The following is a 15,512-nucleotide window of genomic DNA, read 5'->3' as shown; positions in this document are numbered from 1 at the left end:
ACACAGCTTGCGGACTGAATATCACTGTCTGCACACCAGAGCCTGTCCATTCTGTCTAATTATGTGATTTTGCTGCCATATTGTGAGATAAATTCTCATTCACCCCTGAGAGTGAACTGACATAGAAGATCCAGGCTATAAAACCATTCCAGGCTCCTCCTGACAACTGCAGGAAGTAACAGCTACCTTTTTGGCCCACTGTCCAGCTGCTGTAAAAATGGCACATGTTACCCTACTGTTGAGCCAGTGGTGAAAAAAGCACCTGTTTAGAAAAGAAACAGCAAACTGAAAACCCGAGTCTTGCTTTTGGCAAAAACGAAGCCGTGACATCACAGAATTACAGATAGTAACAAGAGAGGTAAGGGATATGTCGCATGACAAGGAGATGCACTGTGTTACATTCAGAGTAATGCCTGCACCTGTACAATGAATGCACGCATTCACGCAACAAAATATGCACAGTCCCAAATGCTGTCTTGTTGCAGCTGTCAGTGCCACTTGTGCAGACGCGGACACACTGGAGTAAGAACAATGGAACTCTATGAGACAGAAGCTCTCTCAATGAGCTTAGCGCCACATGAGGCTCTGTGCTGCCACTTCCATGTCTGCACCATAGGAAACAGAGTATGGTTCCAACTAATCATATGGCCAATTAAACCAGAATGAGGTTCACTTGACCCATAAATGATGAGCTTATAGCACACATCGACTCTCAGAGGACCACTGGCCATGTTGTACAGGCCTCGTAATGTTTCTGTTATTATTTGTCTGTGTTTTGTCTTGAGAGCTGCAAGCAAGCAACTTATCTTCCTGTTATCACCAAGATATTATTTTACTGCATTTCACACCTTGAAATAGTTACTGACAGACTGTCACACTTGAGGTTTGTGAGGTTTCGCACTAAATCTAATGTGTTTGCCAAAAGCTAACACTTTAAACAAAGTTGCCAGATATTAATTTATCTAATACTTCATTAGCTTTGCCAAATATGTTTTGAAGAAAATGTGATTGGTGTCTTGATTATACTTAAGACAATGGGTTGGGTTTTTTTCAGTCCCTAATGTGTGGCATCCCAGTGCCAGGGAAGTGTTGTCTATGGGAAGATCCACCACTGTGCCAGGGTATGTTTGAGCTAATTTTTACACGTCAACACTCAAAGGTGGAACAAAAAAACTACAAGTAATCACATATTGGCACTTTGCAGTAGGCTTCCAGGTCTACATATTATACTCTAGGTATCCTTCTGCGTCTGCTATTAACATTTCAGGATTATGCTTTACATAGTTATGTTTCGGCAACAAAAGCACATGGCGACCAATGGTGTGACACTAGTAAATGTACATGCTGGTACAGATCATTAGGTCCAGGGGTAAAGAGGCGCATGGTAAGGTGTGGAAGAAAAAAAATATCACATTCAGATGGGAAGTGAACACCGAACCCCTGCATGAAAGTCCTGTGTTTGTTGGATCTACCCACAGCCTCTCCTACCCGCCCTATTGGGACATTCTGGCTCCTTATATTACGTTGTTACTGGCAGGTGCCATCCAGCCATCTGGTGGCGAATCATAACAATGCAAACAACTCTGTCCAGCCAAAGTCAATAGCTATCTGGGAACAGTGCAAAAACAAAAAAAAAATCAAAATCTGCAAATTTCTGCATACCGCATTGTTGTATTGGTTGTTATATATTTTTAATGTTTGTTCCTTAAGTCTGTGTTGATTTCCCATTAGCTATTCTTCTCGTTTGTAACAGAATTTTAAAAATCATAATATCAACAATAACAATAAGGAAGGCCAAATGTGCCAGATCCAGCACTGTTTACACTAGCGGACGCTTTATCAGTTGGGTGTATAAACGTGCAGCACTTTGATCACATGTGTGGTTGGGCTTAGGCTGATAAAACACTTACTTAATGTGGGGGAAATATAATGTCTCAATATAAATGTTTTGTGGTCACACTGATAAAAAAAAAGGGCTGCAGATATGAATGTGGGTGGGCAAACTGTTACTTATAACACCTTTCTTAGGTAGAACGAGGGAAGGGGATGTTTGCATGAGTGAAAAGCCTTTGTGTTTCCGTCACAAAAGACCTAGGTGAACATTAGAGAGGCTTAAGTGACAACATGTATTCTCTCCCTGTTAACATGAAATATTGCTCAAGTAAAGGGCAGAAGGGAGGGAGAGGGTTGGTAGGGGCAAGCGCCAGCACATACATCTAAACCTCGCCCCTCTGCTCACTACCCTTAGGAGATTACATTATGGCACTCGCCATTGTTCCACTTTTTCAAGACAAAGCCTGTTCCACTGTGCAAACAGCGCGCCTTGGAAAGATTGTAAAAACAAGAGGTGAATGTCAAAGGCAGAAGTGAATAGGATCTCTCCATTCTTTTGTCAGGCTGGTAAGGTATGCACAAACACATCACTGCGTGACAGAGAAGAAAGGACGGCCTTGTGAGGGAAGGAGCCGGAAAAAGTTGGAGCGTCTTCGCATGAAAAGGCCAATACCGTGAGAAGTCGCCTGCCTGACTCCTGGGTCAACAGAAAAACCCCCTGCACAAGCATTTGGATGAAAGACCCCCAAAACACACAGAAGGCATTACGCTAAAGACAAAACACAAGGCCTGGAATGATGACCTATGGCTGCAGAGAGAAAAAAGTTTTCAGGAATAAAGAACATTAAATTAGCAAAACCTTTTTGTTTCCAGGAAGAGAAAAAATAACATATTCATCAAGAAAGTAAATTTTCTTCATTTGCTGCAAAGTGATATCAGATGTACAAAGACTGTCCCAGCCTGAAGTCAACCTTGTCACGACCCAAACAAGGCTTTAACTGTCAGGGCCAATAATGAGGGCGACCTCGGCTCCCTCTAATTTACAAGGCCAGCGCCAGCCTGTAATTAATTGCTGCGTGCATAAATGTAAATGAGTCCACTGGGGAAGCAGCGGGAGGAAAAAAAACGGCTGTCAGGCCAATATTCCAGCAGGGAGCAATCTGCGAGAGAGGGAAATGATTTAGAGGACAGCGCACAAATCTGCTGCTCTGTAAAATACGGAGAGGCTGAATGTGAGGGGAGGCTCGCTGAGATGGAGGGGTGGTCCTCAGGAATGGTTAAAAAATGAATAGAAAAAACTGTAGTGGCAATAAATATCAAATGTTTTATTTCACTTCTCTCCTCACCCAGATGTTTTCATAAGAGAAATCAAACAAACAATTTATCTGATCTGCCAGACCCAAACTCCCCCAACCCACACTGCTTGGGCTCGTTGCACTGTGGTGACATGTTTTCTCTAAAGAATTAATGCACATATTTCATCTCAAAGCATGCTCATAACATTTACTGAAGATGACTTTTTCCTTCAATTAATTTCTTATACATAAGAGCATTTTTGCTTCTTTGTCCGTGGCTGAAACATCTTGCTGCTAGAGGTCAGTAAGATTCAGTCTGAGAGAGCGATTACATGACTGTTATTGATCTGATCTCCACTGCATTTTTCATGCCATGTCATTTTATGATGCTACACATAGGGACTACGGAAGTAAATTACCAGTCCTGCAAACTCTGGCATATTTAGGCTACATTTGTATTTTATACTGATGTTTATTAATGTGCTGTGTCCCTTTTAAATAAACAATTGATGAAATTAAATTAAGAGCTGTTTGATCATAAAATGTCTTTTTTCCCAGAGAAAGCGGTTGAGATTACATTTCAAGCAACACTGACACGTTTACACACATGGAAACTGTAACAGTACAACCCTGTGGGCCAACAAGGCAACTCTACAGGTGGAACTGGGCAGATTTTAATAAGAAAAATCAAGCAGTGACAAAAAAAAGGTTTCCACCTATTAATTGTGTGGGTAAGTCAAGACATCATTTATTTCAAATGCCAGTATTTGAGTTATGTCAGAATGATTAGCTGCTTAGTTCTCTTCAAGCTGATATACATCATAATTCCCTCCATGTTTATAATTAGCAGAAAAAAATGTATGGGCTTAAAATACCCACTTTTGGTGCCACAATTGCAGCTGGAAATGCAACAATCTCTTGCTAAAAAACATTGGTGTTGGTGCCTAAAAGCCCTGGTAATACAGTGACAGGTGGCCACGAAACATAGACTTTTAGTGTGTAAAAAGCTACCGTTAAACAGTGACTGTTGCTAAATCATAACATGTTTTGTTTTTTGTTGGTCTTGAACAGTGGTCTGCAGTTTGGCAGCTGTCTTGCCTAGGTGTCACGCCATCCACCAAGTTAGTTCATATACAAACTACATCACTTTAGAACCATTGATACGACAGGTATGAAACCTACAAATGTAACATATCCTTTCTTTGCGAAAACACACAATGCTAACATTTCCTCTGCCAACTGTGCTGCACCATAATTATCTTGTAACTTCTCCTCCACCAGCCAAAGGCATGGAGCTGCACAATGACAAAGAGCACATGAAATCAAAGAGAGGCAGCCAGAAGAAATATGTAATCATTCATGGCAGCTACAATAGTAGCTCTCATTCATAAACGTCCTGCACAAAAGCCCGCCGCTTAACTCCCTTTGTGTGCACCATGAACAAACAGGCACAGAAACCATTGTCCATTGAAACCTGCACAAATGTGAGGAAAACACACGTGAAATCCACAATGTGTGGGTCAAAGTTGTGACACTTAAAGACATACACACACACAGCGGGCCCCGAAGCAGCCACAATAGCGTCTTTATGACATAAGCTCCTTTTCACTACAGTGCTGTACAAAGGCAAATGAGATTTTTCCTATAGCAGGCCTCCAGCAATAACAATTGACATCACAGGCCGGCCTACGTATGTTTCCCATATTAAACAGGGAGACACAGTGTAAGCTCCTTGAGAATGAGACTAAACAGCTTGCTGAGGCAGCGATTTTCCCTCCTGCAACAGCAGGCCCTCCTACAGGGAACCATCGACTTGAGGGACTGTGGCAAAGGGCCATTTTATTCAGTTACACACCAGCTGCGAGCCAAGACAAATTAAATACCTCTGACAATACAGTAGTGCGATTGCCCTGATTGGTTGTTTCAAAATGTATTTTTGTCTCTGGTAAAACAAAGTTTGCACCTAAAACATGCGGTAAACATTGCAACAGCCCAACAGGTGAGTCCCATGAGGAGCCTGAAAATCTCTTCACATGCCTCAAACATGCGTGCACACACATGCTCAGTGCTGCTACCATTACCATTAAGTGTATTGCACCTATTCTCGTGTGTGAAACCCTCTGGCACAAATGTCAGCAGGCCGCAGTGCTGCTGCCCGTCATGCCATCTAAAGTGTGTTAGATTACGTGGCGGAAACCTGAGGTCTGAGCCCAGTCAACTGGATACCCGAGCCAGCGCCACTCCTCTGCACACCCCGTCATCACTGAACACCACACTCCACACTTCTGCTAATCCAACAGCGTGTACAGAACATAGCATACCATGTACAAATAGACTTGAGCCAGAAGCGTGTCAGGAGCATGTCATTTATGAATACGTTCCCAGGCATTATATAGCCCTGGGAACTTCATGACACAAGGAATGAACCTGATGTGTGTATCTCACGAAGACTCGCTGCCTCCAGAGTTGTCCATCAAGCGATGCATTTCTATTCTGAGCCACACAGTAGATACCCAGCTCTTTCTTTTTTTTCTTCTATCTCTCCACTGTGAGCCAAAACACTCACCACCATCTCATGATGACAACGGCTCGATTAAAGACTTCTTTACGGCCTGGAAACCATGGCAACGCCCTGTGTAGACAAGCTGGACAACGACCAATTGGATTTGGGATTCCGGTGGGTGGGACCACGCTATCTTGGCCCTCACTTCTTCACCACAGGGTCATTTCGGAGGCCTCGCACCCCGAACCCTGCTGCCACGCCCCATTACTCCAAACCACTACGAGTGGTAAAGTGAAGGTTAGCCAGCCTGCTTTCAGAGGGGGAGCAGAGTCAACATGAGCTCAGAGTACAATCACAACAGCCTTGTTTGCAGTTGTTTGAACTCTAAAGCAATTATTAATGTTTTACTTTGTTTGGCCGGGGGGGCAATAACCAAAGATGCCTCAAAAGAAAATTGCAAAGCACTTTGTCAACATTAAAAATTTAATTTGAACTCATTTTCAATAATGAGCTCTATTCTTAAAGTACCCTTCAAGTCGAGTTTCAAAGTATGTAAAAATACTCTGCTATGATTAATTTTTAGTTTCCCCAATAAAATAATAAAAACATCTCTGAAAAGGCATTGGAAGCACATCTAGTCTGTTTCCCTCTTTGAGAAATTCTGGCTCTGGCCTCACACCCTTCTTACCACCACTGCCTTAAAGGGATACTGATTTTCAACCAGCTTTATATCAAAACAATGAGGGTAGTATGCGTAGATGAACTGTGGTAAACTTCGCCCCATATATACAGTGTCTAGATATCCCACTGCTGGCAGTGTTTCTCTGGTGCTTAGGTTGTTGCTCGAACAACACTTCCGCATTTTTGTACTGCCCACCACCTATGCCACCGTCGCACACACAAAGACTATAGAGCTGAATGAAGATACTTACCCGTCCTTATCTCTCTCAAAATCCAACCAAAATCCAATCAAACAGTAAAGCTAGGTAGTGTATATCACTGCACTGCCTTTCTCTCTCCTAAAATGTTTTCAGAAATATATTATAACATCCTGTTCAGCTGTAACAGCAGGAGTTTGCAAACAGGAAGTGGGTGCCATACTGCTTCCTGCACAGTGAAGATGGAGGCAGAAAAAAATGAAGACTGAATGTTAAAACTAAGCAACTCTGCTCAAATATAAGATTCTGTTACTGAGTTGCATATTTCTCAAATGTTTTTGTTTTAGCTTACTATTTTATTGTAACACGAGATCACCAGTCACCACTGTTTTCCACCACACAGACCAGTCTGTGCATGATGTCATCAGCTATTGGAAGCATTTATTGGTCTGCTGTGGCGCGTTGCATTCTGGTAGTTGTAGGTTTTTCTGTTTTCTCTGGTTCTGTTGCACCAATTTTGTCTGAGCAGTGAAAGAGCAGTGCCATGCATTTATAAAGAGAACTGGATTCAGCAATGGAGGCAGTAAATACATCCCCTGTGTCCTCCCCTATCTATCCCAATCCTAATCTACACCTATGAGCACGTCATAAATTTCATGAACAGTATACCTGTATAACTATACTTTTATTCCTTCTCAAAATTCAAAAACAACATTAGACATAGATAAACATAGATGGGCATTTAAGGGGGGCACTCCACCAATTTTGTGAGGAGTAGGGGCTTTGTCAAATCTAAGACAACAATCTTAATGGCATCACAGTGATGACATTAGGGTTATCAGGCTTGGATACTTCAGTCGTTTAAGAAAAAGAATGGGGTTTTTACCCAAATGAGTGAACTCGAGTCAGGATATCTGAGCTTCAGCTGCTTTAATTTGGACAATTTCTTTTGTAATCTGTCCCCCGCAAGTCTTTTTAGCTTTTTGAAAGTGCAACATTAAATTTCTGGGTGCCCCTTTGAATCCTACTTTGGCAAGTTTTCTTTTCCAATTAAGTTCATACTTCTCTCCCAAACAATTGTCATTGATTGATATGATATGAAGGTTACATGCCCTCTTTTGATTATCCAGGCTTCTCTTCTAAATACTTTAAATTACTATCTAACCTTGTTTACAATGCACCAGTGTCAGGTTGTATATTAAATTAAATGAGTCGTGTTCAATAAAAAGCCAAATTAATTCCCCTTTGGTAAATTGTGAGACTGCACTGTCTGTTTATATGTGTCACGAAATGTGTTGTGTGCCTTAGAATGTGTGTGCGTTTGTATGGAAACAGCACAGGAGGCCTTTTCCTTGCCACAAACATTTCAGCACATCACTTTTTGCTTTTATGTCCTTGAACAGACAAACTTACAGCGTTTGAAAATAAAAGTTGAAAAAAGAAACCTGCTGTACTGGAAACAACCTAAAGAACTTTGTCAACAGCAGATAAAGCAAGAAACAGCAATCAAATTCAAAAGCATAGCACCTTTGAGTGATTGCTGTAACATTAACATGAGACTTCTCATCAAGAGGCAGTACAAATAATTTCATTTTTTGTTTGTTTTAACCTGCAGGGAGTGCCAGAGGGGTGGAGTTAATGTGTCCTACAATTTGGAGGGAGTCTGCTTAGCTGCCAATCACACAAAGACGAGTAGATATGTCATCAAAGACTTTCATTCGATTGTCAAAACTTTCAGGCATTTGTGTGTCTTATAGATCAAACCCCACCCATCTGGTTTTTATGCAGGATAAAATAACCCACGAGATATTTGCTAATGACACCCACTGTCCCATATTGACTCACTGCATTATGTTAAGCACACTGCAGGTTGTTATTGAAGCCAAGAGTCATCTCAGGGCATTACTTTGAATATTTTTATGACAGAGGATAAAATCGTTTGGTGTCTTAATTATTTCCTGACTAACTTCTCTGTAGAATAAAAAAAAACTTGTCTGAAGAGCAACACCCTGCAGATACCTCTCTACTTGAAGACAGGCTGAAAGGAAAACAGGGAGAGACAGAGGGAAGGTGGAAGGAGGAAGAAACTCTGCAGGCTCTTGGACATGCTCGCACGTGATTTCCTTTTTCTGTAAAATCATCAGGAGCAGTGTAATTGCCAAAGCATCTGCTGCTGCAGCAATCCAAGGACACAACTACTGACAGACAGATAAAGAGCCACTTGAGCACAAGTGTCAGTCACCTGGTTACCCAATAGTCTTGTTAGAAATACCAAAAATCTGCAATCAGATTGGCCGAAACACAGACACTTAAATCTTGTAATTTCCATCCAAGAATTAGCAAAGAATCAACTGATGAGGACATTTTTCCAAAGACTTCTTTTTTAACATTTACTTAGGCTGCAGATTCGCACTCGTCAAGTGCAACAGAGAAAAAAACAATCTGAATTATGTCTTTTAGCATTGTCTAGGCCATCCTAAAGCTACAATAATGGGATTTTCATTACTATGCAAGGATATATAGCAACTTATGAGGCTAATCTATTTTGCAAGCAACATTAAAGAATTATGTTTTTTGTTGTTTTTTTGCAATGCAATATTGTTCTTTGAGGAAAGATTAACAAAGGACAAGATTTAGTATTCAGATCAAGAAAAGCGGGTCGACATTTTGTCTTCAAAGAATTAAATCTATTTTATATGTAAATTCTCTCTTTATACTACATACAGTATTATAATTTGACTGTTTCTACAAGTGTGTCATATTCTTCATGAGAGGGATGTTTAACTTTGCACTGTAAAAATAAACTATATGTTGTAACTTTAAAAAAAAAAAGTTAGTGTCCAGGCTGACTTCAGATTTTGAGTTGACTGCATTGAGGTAATTTTGTAATGATTCAATTTATCTTCTCAAATTCAGTCAAATTTAAAAAAAAAAAAAAAAGAAAAAAGAAAAAAAAGAAGTATTTGTTTTACCTTAAAAAAGTAAGTCTGCCTGAAATTTTCAAGTTGACTGAATTTGAGAAGACACGTTGAATCCCTACAAAACTTAAAACTTAACTTAAAAATTTAAGGCAGCCCAGACACTAACTTTTCAAAGTTAAAACGAATAGTTTATTTTTACAGTTTGGAATTTAAAAACTCCCCAACTCTGTATTCCACTATTGGCCAACAGACAGTGTTATTTATTTATAATACAAGGAAAGTAATTTAAAAGCAATATGCTTCCCTCCCTCTTTGTGTCTTATTCTAAGAAGGAAACAGTATTTTTGGGGCAGTTCAGTGTCAGATCGATGTGAAGATGTTTGCTGAGTGCTTCAAATACCAAAAGACTCTTAGGAAGCAGTTAATGTGGCCACATGCAAAATAAAGCATAAGTCATTTTGCTGCTCATCCTTGAGCTTTTCTTTACAAGTGATTCGTAATGACTCCCTCTCAGGATGCAAGAACAAACCATGACCTGGCTTACCAAAAATTCTTCAGCATTGACGGAAAATTTCTCCCTGCAGTGCCTTGTATGTACATATATGATGAGCTGGATTAGTTTAGCACATTCCAGGAATTATTTAACATTACTATGATCACTGACTTCCTTTTTTAATTTTTTTTTAAAATAAAAAATAAAACATTCTGTAACCAGGAGAGACGGCAGCCCTGTGTGACATGCTGCTGGAGAGTGTGATGGTGAGTTTTTCCACTTGAGGAAAAGTGAAAAAGCAGAGAGAACGATGCCAAATCAAGGAAAAAAACAGAACATAGCCGGCAACTTTCATCGCCGATAATCACAATCTAAGAAAAAGTTGCTTCAGTTTAGAGTGGATTTAAGTCACCCCTTGTTGTTTTCTCTCCAGGCAGGTCGCCAGGTTTGTGACTGTGTTAGCACTGCAGCAGTCATTTGTCAAAGGCTCTTGTGTAAACCACTCATTTATGAATCTTACTCAGTCCTTTGCAGGTACAAAGCCATTGTTAATATTGCAGCCGTCAGATGACAGTGACACACACCCTTATGCCTAAAGAAATAAGAGTCAGAGAGCAAAAAGAGCCAAGGAAAAGGATGAACTTCATGACATGCTCTGTGCATCACGTCGAGGACACAGCATGATGCTGAAGAAAGGTGTTGCCTAAATTCTGTATGTAAAGATGCAAAGAAGGAGTGTGTGAGTGTGGAGGAAATGCTGTTGTCATTAGGAGCTTGTATGTCAGGTAAGCTCTTATTCTGAGCTGTGAAATTGGATGGTGGGGAGCAGGTGCTGGAGAATCAGCGGCAGAAAGGAAAGGTTACCCCGACCACTGAAAGAGAGGAGAGAGGAGAATGAACGCAGCCCCTCGTTATTCTCCGCTCTGGGGAAAAATAAGGAAGCTGTTTCCAAGGTTATGTGGTGGTGGGGAACAGAGGAGGGATCCACAGAGACGTACACCCACCCAGCGGGACACACATACTTACACACACACACACACACTTGGAGACAAGAACATACATACATGCAGATGGAGAGGCCATCCAATATAGACACACATTGACAAGGACACATCACAAGACACAGAGAAATGCTTTTGTATTATACGCACCTAACTGTGCACAAGGACTTACACACACTCACACATGCACAAACACACTGTGTAAAATGTCAAAATGCAAATAAGCGCGCACGCACGCACGCATGCACCCACACACACACACACACACACACACAAACACACACTCACACACACAGAGGAGCATATGACAGATTTGTTTACATCGTCAATCAAAAAAAGATACAAAGGTCCATAAATAAAACCGCGCACACTGTATGTACACACACACCTAAGCTTGCATTGTGGTTGAGAAACTTATGGGCATCTGCCAGCGTGCTTCAAGTGCTCATTCTCCGGGGCCTCAACCTTTCTTTTTCAGCAGCAACACTGCAATTTGGGTGTGCCGTTGAGCCAGAGATAAGTATAGGCTGACTAATATGCACTTAGGACCCAGGGAGAAATACTTAGGGCTAAATGTTTAATTTGTGTTTGTACAACACATGTCCAATTTAGGGGCTGGTGTCTTTTTCAAAGAGCCCCGACAACAAATAATTAGGACTCTCTGGGACCGGCCACAGGCTTAAAATGGTGGGGCGCTGGTTTTCCGATGAAGGTGAATGGCATCTTAAAAAAAAAAACAAAAAAAAGACCATATGGAAACTGTTAAAGCTACAACACCGTGCTGAGAAGGATGATAGGCACACACGGATAAAATAACAGTATCGCTAAAGGGGTTAAACATGATGATGTTTCCTAAAACTCAAATTAGATCTGTTTTATTCTGCATATCAGGATGTTGCCTGATAAATAGCAAACTTGCAAAATTCAGAGCATTCCTCCACCTCCTCTCTTCAATCTCTCTCTTCATCTCACCCTCTCTTTCTCCCCAGCCGTCAAATCTCTTAATCTTCAGTCTCTCCAACTGCTTGTACCCTCTCTCCGCCACTTAAGAGTCCCTCCGGGCCACACCAGAGGAAAAAGGCCTCTCAGAGTCCACAAAATACATGTGACATATTAGAATAACGTGTGAGCAATGGACAGATTTCTAAGCATGAGAATTAGATCCTGAGCTCGGCCTTCCATGCATTACATTAATAGCAGTGTGCACATTTTAAGGGCTTACTGTTGGAGGCAAAGAAAAAGAAATTGGTGGGATTTATATTAAATGTTTTGTGATTTTTTTTTTTTTAAATAACAGCTAAAGTTGGACTGGAAAACAACACGCGCACATTACGAGTGAAATGTGAAATGTAATCACAAAACTGATGTGCCCTTGTTAAATCCGAAAATGAAACCATTAAACCACCATTAATTAAATAAAACTATTATCTGTGAGGCTGCAGGCCCAAAAATTAAGATGCTTTTCATTTTAACAGAGAAAATGAATCCCTAGAATTTACACTAAATAATTTAATAACAATAATAAATATTTTTTCTATCTTGTGAATAATTTTAATTAATTTCATATCACAGGTTGGGATTGATTCAATTTTGCCACAGAAATGAAAGGCACGGAATTTACGCACGAAATTTATGCACGGGTCATTATAGTGTCTTGATGTTGTTGACAGGATCCTGGACCACACAGTGACCGGCCGCTCTATTCAGGCTTGTCCGCCTGTTGTCAGCGTTGATCGCCACAGAAGAAGAAAAAAAAAGAAAGACGCTGCAGGTCTCCCTCAGACAGCGGAGAGAGCGCGACCATGCAGCCCGGGACAATGTGCTGAATTGGCAGCCTATATATAAGTCTGCCATTTGGACACTCTAATGCCACTTTACCTTATGAGGGAACTTCAACCCGCAGCACCTGCTCAAAACAAAATGCCATAGGAGCTCAACTTCGGCGACCTCCCTCGCTCGGATTGTTTTTCAGACAGACACTCTCACTTACAAGAGAGAGGAGGGGGATCGGGGGTCTATAAATTGTTCTGCCAGAGTCCAAACAATTAAACAACTTGTTGGAAATTGTGATTTACTGCGCAGGCCGGTGTGGGCAGCTCCACACTGGCAACTGGTGGATCTGTCACGCCGGGCAATTATAACTTTGAACCGAGGAGAGATTTGATGTGCAAACAAAAATTTGGATGCGCAAAACAATATAAGCTGATGCTTGAAAATTGCGCTATACTCCAAATATGAAAAGTGATTATGATATAAATTCCACAGCTCAGAAAAACTATTGTGCGTTTCCACTTTTTTCAGACTCATTTTTGTCAAGCATGTGTGATCTCTTATTCTCTCTCCTTGGTCTTTTTAACTAAAAGCTCCTTATCTGCACGCGAGCAGCGGCTTATCTCAGAGGTGTAGTGTGGCTCTAAATATGAGGAACACCCCGAAGTGTCTTTATCAGCTTTTTCCAGGCCGTAGACGTGCGACTTGTCCTCCCGTACCCCCGTCACATCCTCACCGTGAACTCAGGGCAAACTTTCACATAAGAGACAAACCCCCGGATGATTGTCCGATCTTGATACCTCTCAGTGCGGAAAGGAAACTGGCCCCCAGCATGCATGGCTCAAGTTCACACACCCACAATTAACGTCATGCATAACTAGCGTTGTCACTATCGGACTGCTAAACGGACACGGGAAATTGACACTTTTTAGCAGCCAGAAAGTTGTGAAACACGGTGCAAACTTTTAACGAAAAGCATGATCGCGGAGGAAATCATGAAGGAGCGAAAAAAGAAACTTACACATGAATTCCTCAACTCTCTCGGCGTGCTGGGACGCTCTCTTGTTTTCCCTCGGTATTGTCTCCCAGTGGATCAGTGTAAGGACTCAGAGTCTATTTTAATTTATGACTCACGCATTCTTCTAGGGTCAGCCGCCGTGACCTCCAGGGCGAAAGTTAACTTTGGCCCTAAAGACACCCCACTTTTTTTCCTCCCGTCTACAGTCAATTTCTCTCTGTTATATTCCAGAACATGTGCGGGAAACGCACAGACTCGCTGCGCGCTGAAATGTGCGTCTGTAGAGGTGCAGCGGGACCGGGGGCGCGCACAGTGTGTCCGGCAGAGCGTTCACGATTCTGGACAGAGGGCTACCGCTGTGTGGCCGCAGAGAAAACTGCTGAAAGTATCATCCCACAGAGTACAGTGGGTCTGAATGGGATGACATTAGAGATCCTCTGAGTTCTTCAAACAAAACTCTGAAAAAATGTGCTTTCAAATTAAACTTCAGTGGTGCTTAAAAGTTTTTAAACTGCTGCTTTTGTGCAAATCTATTTTTCCGCATGGTGCTTCAGGGACTCTCTACATGTCTCTTTATGGTTTCTGAGCCTATAGAACCATTTTCTGGTGTGACTGAACCGCTGAACCATTTCTGTTAATTGTGTATGACATGGATGGAGTGGAGGGTGGACACAGTGAAGTTACAACCTCTACTTTTTTGCACAATATCCTTTAGGCTGAAACTAACCATGAATATTTAATGGAGTATAAATATATATAAATAGATAATTGGAGTATATCTTGAAATGGGGGGGGGGGGGGGGGGGGGGTGAGATGCGTTAATTTACTACATGTTTGAAAGTCCGATTTCGGCTTATATCTGTGTGGTTTGGATGAGCACAGATTTAATATAATTTCCCTTTCACTCCCGCACCACATCTGCAGCTAAGTGGATGAAAGTTGTGCAAAATCCTAAACTCACAAACACGTTTTTTGCGTTCGTATTATAAATTTAATATTGGATATTTTAAGGGAAAAATAACATAATTTTTAATAAGTTGCAGGTGTGTCATAGAGTGTGACTAAGAGGCCCATGCATAACAATAACGGATAATTACTTTAATGCGTTTTTTTTGTTTGGTTTTTTTTTTTTTTTTTTTGTAATTTCTCTCATTTTAAGTAACATGTAAAAATCCACAAATCACTTTATTAGCCTACTTACTTTTTATGCTTATTTCAATAGACTAATAGTACATAACTTTTCTTTAAAAAGAAATGTATTCTGCAAGTTACGTTGTGCAGGTCACGTTAGGGTCGACTGAGTCTAATCACGGTCCAACTGCGGGTTCAAAGACACTGATGCACCCCGAATCTGCTGCTGTCATCGCAGCTTGTTGTGCAGCAGAGATAACCGAAGTGTGCGCACCGACTTTTCAAAACAAGCGGCCGCAGAAGACGCGCCGGGTGAAGGATGCAACAGGACTTCTCTTACCTGGATTCACTTCTTAGGCTGCGTGTGTCTGGAAAACTTCAGAACTCTTGCGGGCTATGACAAAAGAGGTTCAGCGTTGAGACCAAAACAAGAGGAGTCAGTTCAAACAGCCTTCAAATCCCGTGCGTAAAGTCACCATCGCTGGAGCGTGTCTGGGACTTTGGTAACTCCTCTCTGTTTGCGCTCCGCCGAGGATCAGAAAGTAGAATAAAACACTTCGGCGTCGTCGTTAGGGGTGATACTGAGCCCGGGGACGTGTAATTCGCAGGAACTTTAAAAAATAAAACGTGTTTTAAGTTATTTCCCGTCCGGCACTGTGTGGAGGTTAA

The 15,512-nt window shown here is 41.4% G+C and overlaps 1 protein-coding gene across 5 annotated transcripts in view; it reads right to left on the bottom strand.

Moving 5' to 3' along the window:
• Nucleotides 1-15,512, bottom strand: part of LOC121950463 (transcription factor SOX-6-like) — a 155,199-nt gene extending 139,687 nt beyond the window's left edge. For 4 of the 5 annotated variants that reach the window (XM_042496467.1, XM_042496469.1, XM_042496471.1 and 1 more), the window contains exon 1: nucleotides 15,184-15,512. The gene's annotated coding sequence lies outside the window, so the exon portion shown is untranslated. Of the gene's footprint in view, nucleotides 1-13,715; nucleotides 13,972-15,183 lie in introns of those variants that run through there. The other variant, XM_042496468.1, reaches the window with a different exon arrangement.

This window comes from Plectropomus leopardus, chromosome 11 (assembly GCF_008729295.1).
Source record: "Plectropomus leopardus isolate mb chromosome 11, YSFRI_Pleo_2.0, whole genome shotgun sequence".
Lineage (NCBI taxonomy): Eukaryota > Metazoa > Chordata > Actinopteri > Perciformes > Serranidae > Plectropomus > Plectropomus leopardus.
This window is presented reverse-complemented; position numbering and strand designations above follow the sequence as displayed.